Genomic DNA, 12,459 nt, shown 5'->3' with positions numbered 1-12,459 from the left:
TATATAATATGTTTATATATACATATATACAACATATATATAATATGTTGAATTAAAGGTTAACTAGGCGGACTACTGATTTTTCGATGGTCAGTGCACAGACTGCCTCGACACCCACGTGCATTTGCGCGCCCTGTATGGCTACAGTATAGCGATTGCGCTGAAAGCGCCCGCTTGTGTTACTGTCGACGGTGCGCAATGTAAGGTCTTTGCATGAGTAACACTTGACCCTGGCGAGGCTCTTGTGTCACGAGTTTGCGCCACGTTGCAGCTGTCTATGAGGCGCTTACGACTATCGGTGAAAGCAAAATCTAAAGTTAACCTTGGCCGTGATTACGTGAGTTCCTGAAAGTCTGCGTATTGAGCGCACCTGGCTAAAGTCGGCTATCGGCGAAACGAGGAGAGCCACGCAGTAGGTCGGTCGTCAGTAGACTAAACAGTCAAACTGGCCGATCTACCAGAGCGTTTCATAACAATCTTTGCCGACGTTTGCTGGCTATTTTAGAACCTAAAGACGGCCGTAAGCATGACAAGCAGAATGTTTAGCAGGCCTATTCGATAATATAAACGTTCGCAGATAAGAGCCTATACATACCAGCATAAGGTGGTCGGATGCTTGTCTAAGAAGCGACCTGTCATGACAAGAAATGCTGAGGCATAACATCGACGCTAGTCATTTTGGACGAGTATTGGGCATTCCGCACCGCACAGCGTTGTGAACATATCATGAGCGGGGCTAATAGACGAGTATCCAAGCCTTTTCCAAGAAAACTTAAAACAAAAGCAGGTCCTAATATGTGAATGTAGAGTGCAAACGAGACGAGGAACGCAACCATCGCTCACCGAAGAAACCGTGATTAAGTGAGTATAAAGCTATATTAATATAAAACATTTAATGTAGATCTCTACGAAGTCCTCTTGATACATGAACGGATGGGAGAATGCGTTTTTTTTGCCTCGAATCATCTGTTCTTGACCGTTATCTACAACACGTTACTGGCTAGCATTGCTTGTTTTTGTGGATGCGCTATCTTAAAGCTTAAGTTGAGCCTAACAGGCATCATTCAGGCGAACGGGCTCGCTACGACAAAAATTATTGATGAAAACATATGTGTCTCGTTTCTCGGTCGGAAAAAGAATTCATCAGGAAGCAACAGTCTCTCTCCTTATATATATATATATATATATACATATATATGTATATATATATATGTATATATATATATATATGTATATATATATATATATATATGTATATATATATATATATATATGTATATATATATATATATATGTATATATATCTTCCAACCAGTGAATAAAGCTCGTACAATGCGTGAAATTGTGCTATCGCACACGCTCAAGTAAATGCTCCCGATTTGACCGTTATCTTGTCGATTTTCAGCCACGCTACGATTCTACTGTCTCTACAAAAATACAATGCTTTCGAGTTCCACGAGTTTCTTACTGCCGTTGAGCATCGGGTCGGATTGCCAGCTATTTTAATATGGCCGATACGATCAGTACATGCTACGGTGCCCATCTAAGTACCGATCTTTTACAGTTATGCATAACCGTATTTGGCCATTAGTGCCTGGAACACTGGTGGTTTACTTTTATAATCTCGTCGTTGTAATCATGTTCTTTTATAATGTGAACATGTTCTCGGAATTATGTCTTCGGTATAGCAGGATTTGCATCATCTAGGAGACCAAAATGGGTCTTATTGTACTTTTCTAAGGTTTCTCGAACTAACCTACCTTTTGCTTATTTCGTGCTAAAGTTAATACTTGAACTTGCGGTCGTAACGCACCCCAAAAAACTGCCCATTTGGCACCCCTGGTCGTAATCACAACGACTTAACTGCTATCATATCTTTAATTACCTTACTTCCATTGTGCTTCTGTGCGGGTGGATAGCATTATATGTGCTCGTATAGTCCGCTATTCGTAGCGTGTAATTCGTCGTTATTGACGACTCTTTAACGCTTCAAGGCATATTACGCTGTTCATTGTTCGGCCGCTATTTGCGGTTGTTTGCAAGAACAAATATCCCGCTGACCGAACCCAGCTGAACTACATGTCCACTAATAGATTTTTGGGTCAAGAGAACGACCCGCAGCACCGTCTAGAAGGTTACGGCCTATCAGGCCGAGAGAAATTCCTGCAGGAATAGCAGCGTCAAAAAGTAGAAAGACAGTAATAGTAGTAGGTCGTTCCATCAACGAAAATATAAATACGGGCGTGAGACAGTCCCTGTCACTCCTGGCATCTTACATCAGGACCAAAAACATGATCCGTATCTAAATAGGGTTAGAAATCGGGTGCTGTTGCTTTGCTGGTCTGAGAGCGGCGCTGGCGCTGCCAGTTTGCCTACTACGGGCCGCAGACTGAGGACAGCCCTTGTTCCATTTTCTTTCTCCCATTGCAGACTTTTTTCCTAATTGCTCCTTCTGTCTAACGCGCACTTTCCCTCATTTAAGAAATCAAAACAGTTGCCGCAGATGCTGCTTTAGCGACTCAATCTTACCGAACCGACCACACATCATCAGCTGCGACATACTGCAAATTTGATCCGTTAGTCGCTCGTCCGGACGTAATGAGCCCGCGCCAGCCAGTCGCCGGCACCATCGCCAGTTATCCGGCCATGCAAATGTACAATCTGCGGCCCAGCCCCCACATTCGCAGTAGTCAACAACAACAAAGGCAACCGGAGTAGCCTTATGCCAGCATGAACGCTGCATGGCCGCAGAGCGAACGATGTGAGACTGTGAACGAGTAGAACGGAGAAGACGCTTGGCGCTTCTTAGTTCGAAAAGGTCTCGTCATCAGACAGTTTTACAGGAACAGTTGAACAGGCAGCCAGTGCACAGAGACAGCAAAGAGCTCGGCAGAAATAGCGGCCTGATTCTAGCGATTGCCAACGCTGCTGCCTTTGGTATGACAATGGCGGTGACTAAGGTTCAAGGTTGTCCACGCTGGTTCTGTTGATATTGCGCATGGCCCCGACCTTACACTTTAATGACGCCTCGTGGTACAGCGGCTTGACGGCCGCTGTTACTTTATTTCCTTTTCTTGCCCTCTCGCCCTATTAATCATCGTAGTCTGGTGTATTGGCACAGTGACAGACGACCGCTACTGCCCCTACTTTCATGAATCAGGCGACTACGACTATTGGTAACAAACTATAAAATTAGTGGTTCTTTTCCGGAGTTACCCTCAGCGAAACAAAATGTGTCGTCTATTCAAGCGCGCTTCTAATTTCTAATAAAATTACTATAAATTTGAACAAAGCACTTTTGATTATATACGTATGTACTTCGTGTTAGCTGTGGAGGCAGAATACGCCTCACCATATATTCATATATGACACTATAGGTTGCCTGTATTTTGCGCACGTGTCTATGTGTGCCGATAATTAAATTGGAAATCAAAATCTTATCTTCAAGCTCTGCTAGGTTATATTGTTCCATATTTTTCAACATGTTCTAAAATTCACTTTAGTTTTACGTCATGGAAACCTATCGTAATTATACAGAGAAAAAATACTAAATTGTATACCATTTTGAAATTAAAATTCGGAACATGCTGTAGCTACAGCAACAGCATAACATTGCGCAGAACGACTCTGTGGCAATCTAGGCTTTTGGTCATGGCCTGCCGTGGCGCCACTAGCGGTCTGATAGTCTTTACGTGTGCTGCAGCCTTCCACGTCCTGTAAACATGTGCTTTAGGCAAGTCACTTGTACTCGAAAACTTTCGTCCTCTTATGCCATACGTACACACTTTAGAAATGTGTTTAGACGGTTCTTGAAAGGTGTGGACCATGGAGAATACCTCGGGGAGGGTTCTGGTGCGGACACTTGGACAGCCACCACCTCGAGCCCTCTACGGCCTCCTGCTGTGGATGCCACGGTACGTTAGAATGTTTGTCGGGATGCTCATAGCGACTGGCCCCGGGGCAGCAACAACCTCATACTCTGTGTGATATTAAAAACCGAGAGATGCAGAGTCGGTAACAAATCATCCATTGCTGTCTACCTCAACTGCCCCTCATCATGCAACAGAAAATGTATAAAATTTTTTATCATTATGACTATTACTGTGCCGCGTTTAGGTTGGTCACAATGCAATCAGCGGTCGACCGTAAGTATTAGTCTGTGTTGAAACTATACACATATGTGCATACAAAATAGGTAATAAGCAACAGTACTTTTCGGTTTGATCTTAGTTTATCCCTAAACGTCTGTGCAGCGACGTGTGGGTAATTAAATGCATTTACTTATCTACAATCCTCCTCGGCTTCAATGTGGGCAAACGAATCGACGCTTCTACGGCAATTATATCGACATAAAAGAGTGTAAGAAATGTAAAAAAAAAAGAAATAAAAAAGTGCCACCTGCGGCAGTCTCTACCTTTTTTAGCAGTAGAATGTTCGCCGTGTGTTGATATAGCTTCCGCTAGCATTATCTGTACAAGACATATAGGCAAAAGGTTCAATCCGTATCTAAAGCGCATATTGATGTGGCTGTTATGATGGCCGGCAGCACAAAATAGGACACGAAGAACGACTCTTGCTATTTCTAATCTGGACGGTCTTCGCTTTCTAAGGATGGTGGCGAACGGGGACCCTTCCGGCGGTTTTAGGAAAACATTGGAGGGCTCGAGGTGAACGATACCTATAGGCGATAGTTGGCACAGAACTCCTTGCATATCCTGCTGCGTACTAATCGCTGATCAAGCATGATCAGTTGTACATTTGGACCATTCTATCAACAGCTATGTCACATGTACTCGCCTAATCTAACTTCCATAACTACAACATAACTATATTTGGCTACGGTTATAGTTTTACATACCAGGCATGGATGAGGATCCGATACTATAAACAACTTCAGAAGGCTAGCTAAGTTACGCATGACTAGTAGGGCAGTAGTACTTGACGTAATGTTTAATAACTAAACAAACAAAAGTTGGCAACTATATATTTTGCAACGAAAAGAAAACAAGGTGTAGTAGAAAAGCTGTAGAATTAGTAAAAAGTTCTTAACTTAGTTATGACGCAAGCAAGACTGATCGTCATGCGAGTTAATGGCTTAAAGTCTTTCAAACAACAATTACAGCATCAGCCTTCGGCACCTGGCAAAAGCCACAGATGGCTCTTGCGCGGGGTTTAAGAAAGTAGTTGCGTTTTCACCAGTAAGATTGTGCTTCACATTTTGTTTTTGGAAACAACCTTTTATTATAAATTATTATATTATATATTTATCATATAAGTATTGTTTTATCCCTTTACGGAAGGGATTTTTCCGATCCAGTGCTATACTATTTTGATTTAATTGTGTTACACATATTTGTTTGGTATACTTGAAGCACAAACCTTAGTTTCCCTTCGGTATCTTACGATCAGTGATTCCCGATCAGTCTGAAATAGTTCTTATCCCCTAGCGTTTAAGGGGACGGGTTGTGTAAAGGCAGTAGATGCTGAACTTACATTGCGGGTCGCTGAGAGTTGTTTTGTTCCGTGCGAGTGATACTACACGCAGCGCGTGACTTTCTCAAACTGATTCGAGCCCCTTGTGTTTCGGAGCGCTTTCTATCACTGTCATTTTTGATATAATTAGGATTGCACAATATACACGGTTTTCACGATGCGGTTTAGGTTAAGGTTCAAAGCTCTCTACCCTCGAAGTTTGGAAAGTCTCACTTATGATGATGATCTCCTTACGATATTTAGGACGGGTAAGTGGCCCGCCGTAGACGCTCCGTATAAAATGTTGGAAAAAAGAGAGGCAACGAAACGCTACAAAATCGATAGACGCTTTCATAATCTATCAAGCTGCATTCTGCATGAATAGTTCGGTGTGAGCAGACGACTACGAGATATTCATTGATGCTTGTTTATAGCTTATAAGAAACGAAGTATAATACAAAATAGTGCAGTGATTCCCTTGAAGGCAGAAGTGACCCAAATCTAATAACAACAATGTTGTACAGAGTAAATGTCGATATCGGCTTTTCTTGCTTTTCGTTTTTATCATCTACTCTTAGTTCGTGTATTTTCGTTACTTGTTTTTACTGTCTAGAAACTTAAGGCATATATTGCTGCTCCCTTATAGCTACGTATCTTTAAAATCTTAACGCCAGAAAACCTAAACTAAACGCTAGAAGGGACAAAATCGCTAGCGGTTTGTGTTCGTATTAGAAACAGTGGTAGCGCTGGTTGTCTCTAGCTAGATGAATGCTTTGTGACTATACTCACCACAATTGATACAACGTAAACCTTCGGGTTTCCACGAGCACGGTTTACCAGTGTGCGCCAGGCTAAAAAAATTAGATCATGTCGAGAGCCGCAATGTGGCCATAGAAAAAGACTAGACATAAGTTAATCTATTCAGCTTTGCGATCTCGAAACTTCAATGCAAACATTAGCCCATCAATAGTTTTTCGGCACCTTTGATCACTTAAAGGAAAAAGGCTCTATTTACGTATGTGCGAAAAATATTAGGCCTTTTCAGTGACCTTGACCCTCGATTGTGCGTAACATGAATAAATTCAATGTTCAATGAAACAAATATAGGTGGCAGGCTATTGGCGTTAACGTGAACTACCAGATTGAATGGAGCCGGACCTAACCCGCATCTATTTGACGGGTTTTCATATCGATTTCACTCTCAAGGTCACCAAACAACCTGGTTGACCTAGAAGAAACCATGCGTAATCAAACCTAGGACCAGCCTACGCGCTAAAAATTGGACACACGGAGGACTCACGTCAGGTCAAATGTCACCCGCTAATTTCGATTTTTTCTTTTTTTTTTTTCTCTGAGTCCGATAAAGTAAACAAAATGCTGTACACTATTGCTTATGTTTTACAACGAAAAACCTGGACAGGGGTTCGTCATGGTCAAGATGCGTATACGCCATTTTCTGCACGTGAGACGGCTGTGATTATGTGGCAAATGCTACAAAACATGAACAGCATCCAAGCATTTAAGTTCCATCCGTAGATGACCTGATTAGTTTCAGTGCTCTCCCATTCGTGTTTACAACAGAATGTTTAGATAGCGCCTGTGTGATATTTTTTTTAAGTATACAATGCACACTCAATAGGTTTGGCTGTTTATTTGTCGTTGCGTGGAGAAAGATGTCGCTACAGCTTTGCGCGTTTGTGGCAAGAGCATATAATTAAGGACTCCAAATCAGGACGTAACAAACCGTTCCTTTCTCTATAAATTATCCACAACTAAACTATCAATGTCGTTCACCACGAAAAGGTGTATTCTGAAATAACTCCTGAAATGATGACCTGATGAAACAAACCACCACAACTTTCACCTTTATTGCTACAAACTAGGATACACGTGCTTCCAGGCACCGGCAGTCTATTTAGGCGCCTTTCTCGTCACCGTACGCCGTAATTCTGCCGTCAGCTATCACCACCTATTTGTCTTATCGTATACCGCATTCCCCGACTTTTCCCTGCTTGACGGCGGAGCGTGCTGTTTGCGACTGTCCGAGGGCAACAACTGGCTTAGTCAATATGAGTCAATAGTTCTCTATTCGTTATACTTGGATCGCCTCCAGCTTTCGTTTTCCTTCGCCCATTTCTAATTTTGCTGAATCGTTTCGACGCCCGATGCGAGCCATTAGCGAGCGACCCTTGGCAGGCTAACCTTCTTCAGAAAAAGCGAACCCTGTCGTCGCTGCATTCGTTCAGCTTCGCGCTAACAGCGGTGTTGATAGGTAAGTAAAGCAACAAATCTCTCTCTAAATGGGAGCCGCATTTTTCAACGGAGTCACGATACCGTGTTCTCAGTTGCTCCTATTTTTCATTTGCTTTGGCCTATTGCAAAGTTGTCTAACAGCCACCTGATAAATCATAGCGTAGATGATCCTCCACGCATAGCTACGTCCACCGGAAGCTTTTACCTGGAACTACTACCGTAACACCTGCCATCCAAAACAGCCCAGAGGGCTCGAGCGACTTATCTAATCGATATATTATTAGTCCTTGTTATCGTTACGTGAGTCCTAGCGGTGCTGGTGTCTCTTACGCTGTTATTCTATCTCGAAGCTTGGGATTAACTCCACTTGCTCTACGGCTGCTTTTTACATTAATCAATAAAAGCATGTTGATTTACACGAACGCGAATAAAGGTCATGATGCTTTATTATACTAGCACATAGTAGACGACCGGCGCCAAGTAACTGAACAGAATGCGAGCGAGCGAGCGGAGTTCAGCATATGACCACTCCGAACAGATAAGACAACGATAGCACGATAAAAACTGTCATAGCTCTTAACAAATAGCACGAACGGCTGAATAAGTATTGACGTAGTCGAAGCGTTCAGGAATAGGTAACAAATAAAAATATGTGCTTCTTAGGCGACGATGCATGCATGCATGCATGCATGTACCTACGTCTGACGAAAGGCATCGTCATTCGCCACCCTCTTACAAAGAAAACGACAGACGCGTTGAAGTATCGCGTTTCAGCCGTAGCTTATCCTGGTTCTATTGTTATTCGTTCGTGCACAGCAGCTTCTTTATGTCCACTTTGTGCCGATGTCTGGCTGTCGACCTGTCAGGCAACTTTAGCCTGAGCAGCAAGCAGAAGCAAAACAGATCAGGAGCTTGGCTATGAGAAATAGCCACATGGGATATCTCGTCATCTTCGGATAGCGCAGTTGTAGATGCCGCAGTTGTACTTCTGGTGATGGAACTATTTTGGCAGACGAAGTCTGCTTTGGTTGATTGGAGAAATGACGAACTACCGCCGATATAAAGCGACCGCACCTCGATTTGCCAAGTGCCCCGGCGCTCTGGATTCGTCAGCAACATTGGACTGATCAGGATCGTAGACAGGACCTACGTCCCGCTTGCCAAGCCAGGTGCGCACAGTGCCCAGCCCTAAAGCTGCTGCAAGAACAGACTAACTAGGACGTCGCTAGCTTTTGCTGTTTAGGTCAGTTCTATATCACTGAAGATATATAGACAAAGGGGAATATATATATATATATATAGAAACACTCGCCAAAGAACAAATTAACGAACTCCTAGTGAATGAACGCCTGGTACCACTAGCTCTACTAATTTTATAATTGTCGGCTAGCTCGCTACCTATCAGTTCGATACCAAATGGTTTCGTCGCTTATTTATCGCCTAAACAAGACATGATATAAAAAAGCATGAACTGGAGCATAGATAACATATTACAATGTGCTACCTGAATGGGTTTTACTATCACAGTCAAGGCAACGATTACATACTAACAGCAGCAACAACCTTGACACGAGGGCACAACTCTTTGTGTGTTGACACATGTTGTCCATTGTCCCATATTTACAGAGGACTAGCACAAGATACCCACTTTTGTATTCGCATAACAGCTGGATCGGGACAGTCCCCGTATGATGCCCTCTTTGTTAAGGGCCATCGATCTAACGAGACTACGCTACGAAGAACGCATTAATTGCACGCAGACTGCGTAGCAAGAGACCTAAAAGAATTCCATTGAGAACGTACCGATACGAAAAAGATAATCACACAAGTCAACGATGGGTGTGATGTGTACGTAAATAGAAACGCCTCCACATGAGATTCTGGAAATCTCAAAACTTAATCAGAATGTACTGGTACTGTCATTCGTTAGGTTAAACAGCGTTAGGCAGTGTTTCGTCGCTAGTTATACGAGGACCGTTGTTTATGAGGAGCACATATAGGTAAATGCACACAGACATCTAATAGTCAGAAATCCTTTATATATTGAGGATATCATTATCAAATGACTGTCAACATTATAGTTGAAGTAGCTTATGTATAATAAGTGAAACAACTAATACCTAGCCCCAAAGGCCATACCTTATACTCAAGCGTATCCACATAAACAACACGATGGTTTGACGTTACACTCTTTTAGTCGGACTGAGCCTTCTCTCTTGGGAATACAGTAACGCGGGCTAACTATAAAATACGAAGATGATCTGAGCTTAACAACCGTGTGAGTTCCGTCCGACGTGAGCTAAAAGTTTACACAATTTTCCTCGGAGATGAATAGCGCAAACGGGCCGAAAGCAATTTGAAACACCAGACCTTTACCTTTTTTAAACCAAAGGGTTATTGGATTCGTAGGCCTATTAACGAAGTTAGCGGTCCAAAAACTGCCGAGCTTTGAAGTATATCGGAGACCTTTCTGGTACTCTCTCTCTCTCTTTCTCGCCCTTCAAATAGCATTAAATAGTATAAAAAAAAAAAAAGCAAGAAAAGCTCGCAACATATTTCTTTATGTCTTAAAACACATTGCTGTAACAGCGCATACATACTAACTAGCCGTGTCGAATGTAGCGAATGCTTCTCAAATAGCTATTACTAAACGACTATACTTTATGACATTGGATGGGGTACTTTACTGGCGTCGAGGCAACGTTCACGCCGTTATTGTTGCCAATCTAGTCAAAAAGCAAGTCCAACACCTTCAGATAGTACTAAGCACTCTAAAAAAAAACTCGAGGTTGGAAAAGATTAGGAAAAATCAAATCAGAAGAAACCAGCGAACCATAGAAGCAGAACGAGAAATGGCTTGAACAAGGAGAAAAAAAGCACGTCTTACAATATCAACACGCTACGCTGTATTTGTCAAATCAGAAAAGCTTAGATCGAGCGGGCGAACAAGCGATTCCCAAGAAGAGCAACAACTTTACAACGCTAGTAATAGTGAGTTAACGCATCCACTTGAAGTTAGGCAGCAGGCGGGCGCTGGGGCCGTCACCACGGTCCGTAGCTGCTCTCTCTGATCAACCGCTCATCTTGTGGGCTTTGTTCAGTTTTTACTCTGCCCACATTCTCTTTTCCCATCAGATTCCCAATATAATTAGGGTGACGATAAAGGACCTGTCGTCGACTCGGTAAAAAGATCTCGAAGGGGTTCTGTCAATCGTTTGCAAAGCACTGGAGAAACCGGTAAGGATCGCTGGTGGGTGGCAATAGTTGGATAGTCAGCTGTAATACGCTAGGTAAGTGGGGAGCTCGGACGATTAGGCGGGAAGCCGGACAACTAGACGAACTGGACGATCTAATTTATCAATTATGAGCGAAGAGATCAGCTTGGAGTTCAAGCAAAGAGGAGTGCCAATTAGCTAGGGACTGAAAAAACAAATGAAAAAATCAAGACGAGGAACGAAAATGCGTCATGCAGCATTAACCTTGTCCTAACAGTGGTTAGTCAACCAATAGACGCCAACCTATATGTTCGTAGGAGGCGACACTTCAGTCAAAGCAACATAAACTGAATGGAATAAAAAAAACCCAGTCCCTCCAGAGGCCAATCTAACTACCCTATATTCACTTATAGCTATGTGTAAATGTGTGTGCTCCAACGCGTGTATGAAGGGCGGAATAAAATAACTTATGAAAATTGCAGCTTAACCGCGTGATGGTTAAGGTGGCGACTTTTATCAGGTCAGAAGGTGAACATCATCAAATAGGTTTATTCTATAAATTAATTAAAAGTAAATTCTTGTAAACGAAAACCAGCTTCATTGTAGAATTAACTCTTATTTGATGTATCAACGAGTCTTCTTAGGATATCTCACGTGTTTGAAACTTTCCTCATAGAGTCATATCGCACACTATCCAATGATTAACACATACAATAGTAGATTTCGTAACATTGGTTATATGCTGCCGAAATTTCTGCCGAGACCCCAGGTCTTAAATAAGGCCAATTTCTATGGAAGCGGTATATAATGTACGGGGCTCATTATCGGAGCGAACGAAGATACATTTTATTTGGGAACAATCCTGTGATCGTTCTACTAGCATACCGTTTTGATAGTTTGTTTAAAGTACCCTGTAGGAAATTGGTACCAGTCATAATTTTTCGAAATGAGTAAGCTCGTTTATGCGTTATATATCCTCAATATCAACAGGAATAACACTGTGAAATCTAATAATAAGCAAAAGCATACAAATGTTACATCTTGTCGAAAATTCTGGAAAAACTCTGGCAAGCAGGCCTTTAGTTCATGATAGGTCCCCATATTCAAAAGCTTGGATTCTCCAACTAGCCAACTAGATAGTCATTTGTAAGTTATGATAGTCAAATTTACGTTTTACAAAAGTTTATTGTCTCACGAAGGATAAACCCTCTACATACTAGACATCAACGCCATATGCAAACAAATTCAAATGGGGCTATACAAATCATAACGGACAACTATCACCTAAGAGTTACTACTGCACCATTGTCATACTATCACGGAGGGCAAGGGCTATTGTAGTGATACTACTGGGTCGTGTTGTGCCCACGGTTTGTTTTAAGTACACCATGGCTACCTGTTTTCGAATGCTTGCTAAAGCGTATTGATCATAGCGTCGCATGCCCGTTTGTAAGCCTTATTTAACTTCGTAAATAACACGTGTGTCTACTGACTTATTATATAGATTCGCTTACATCAT

General features: G+C 42.3%; 1 protein-coding gene and 1 long non-coding RNA gene across 20 annotated transcripts in view; one reads left to right on the top strand and one right to left on the bottom strand.

Moving 5' to 3' along the window:
* cyst (rho guanine nucleotide exchange factor 18 cysts) overlaps positions 1-12,459 on the bottom strand; it is a 223,300-nt gene that overhangs the window by 99,032 nt on the left and 111,809 nt on the right. The window lies entirely within an intron of this gene.
* The window catches only part of LOC111254927 (uncharacterized), a 35,774-nt gene continuing 23,369 nt past the window's right edge, over positions 55-12,459 (top strand). Inside the window, exon 1 of one of the 2 annotated variants that reach the window (XR_015316509.1) lies at positions 55-861. This is a non-coding gene — a long non-coding RNA (uncharacterized LOC111254927). The remainder of the gene's footprint in view (positions 862-12,459) is intronic. The other variant, XR_015316508.1, reaches the window with a different exon arrangement.

Source organism: Varroa destructor, unplaced genomic scaffold, assembly GCF_002443255.2.
Source record: "Varroa destructor unplaced genomic scaffold, Vdes_3.0 BEIS01000007.1, whole genome shotgun sequence".
In the NCBI taxonomy this organism is placed as follows: Eukaryota; Metazoa; Arthropoda; class Arachnida; order Mesostigmata; family Varroidae; genus Varroa; species Varroa destructor.
The sequence above is the reverse complement of the archived record's forward strand: the minus strand, read 5'-3'. Positions and strand labels throughout refer to the sequence as shown.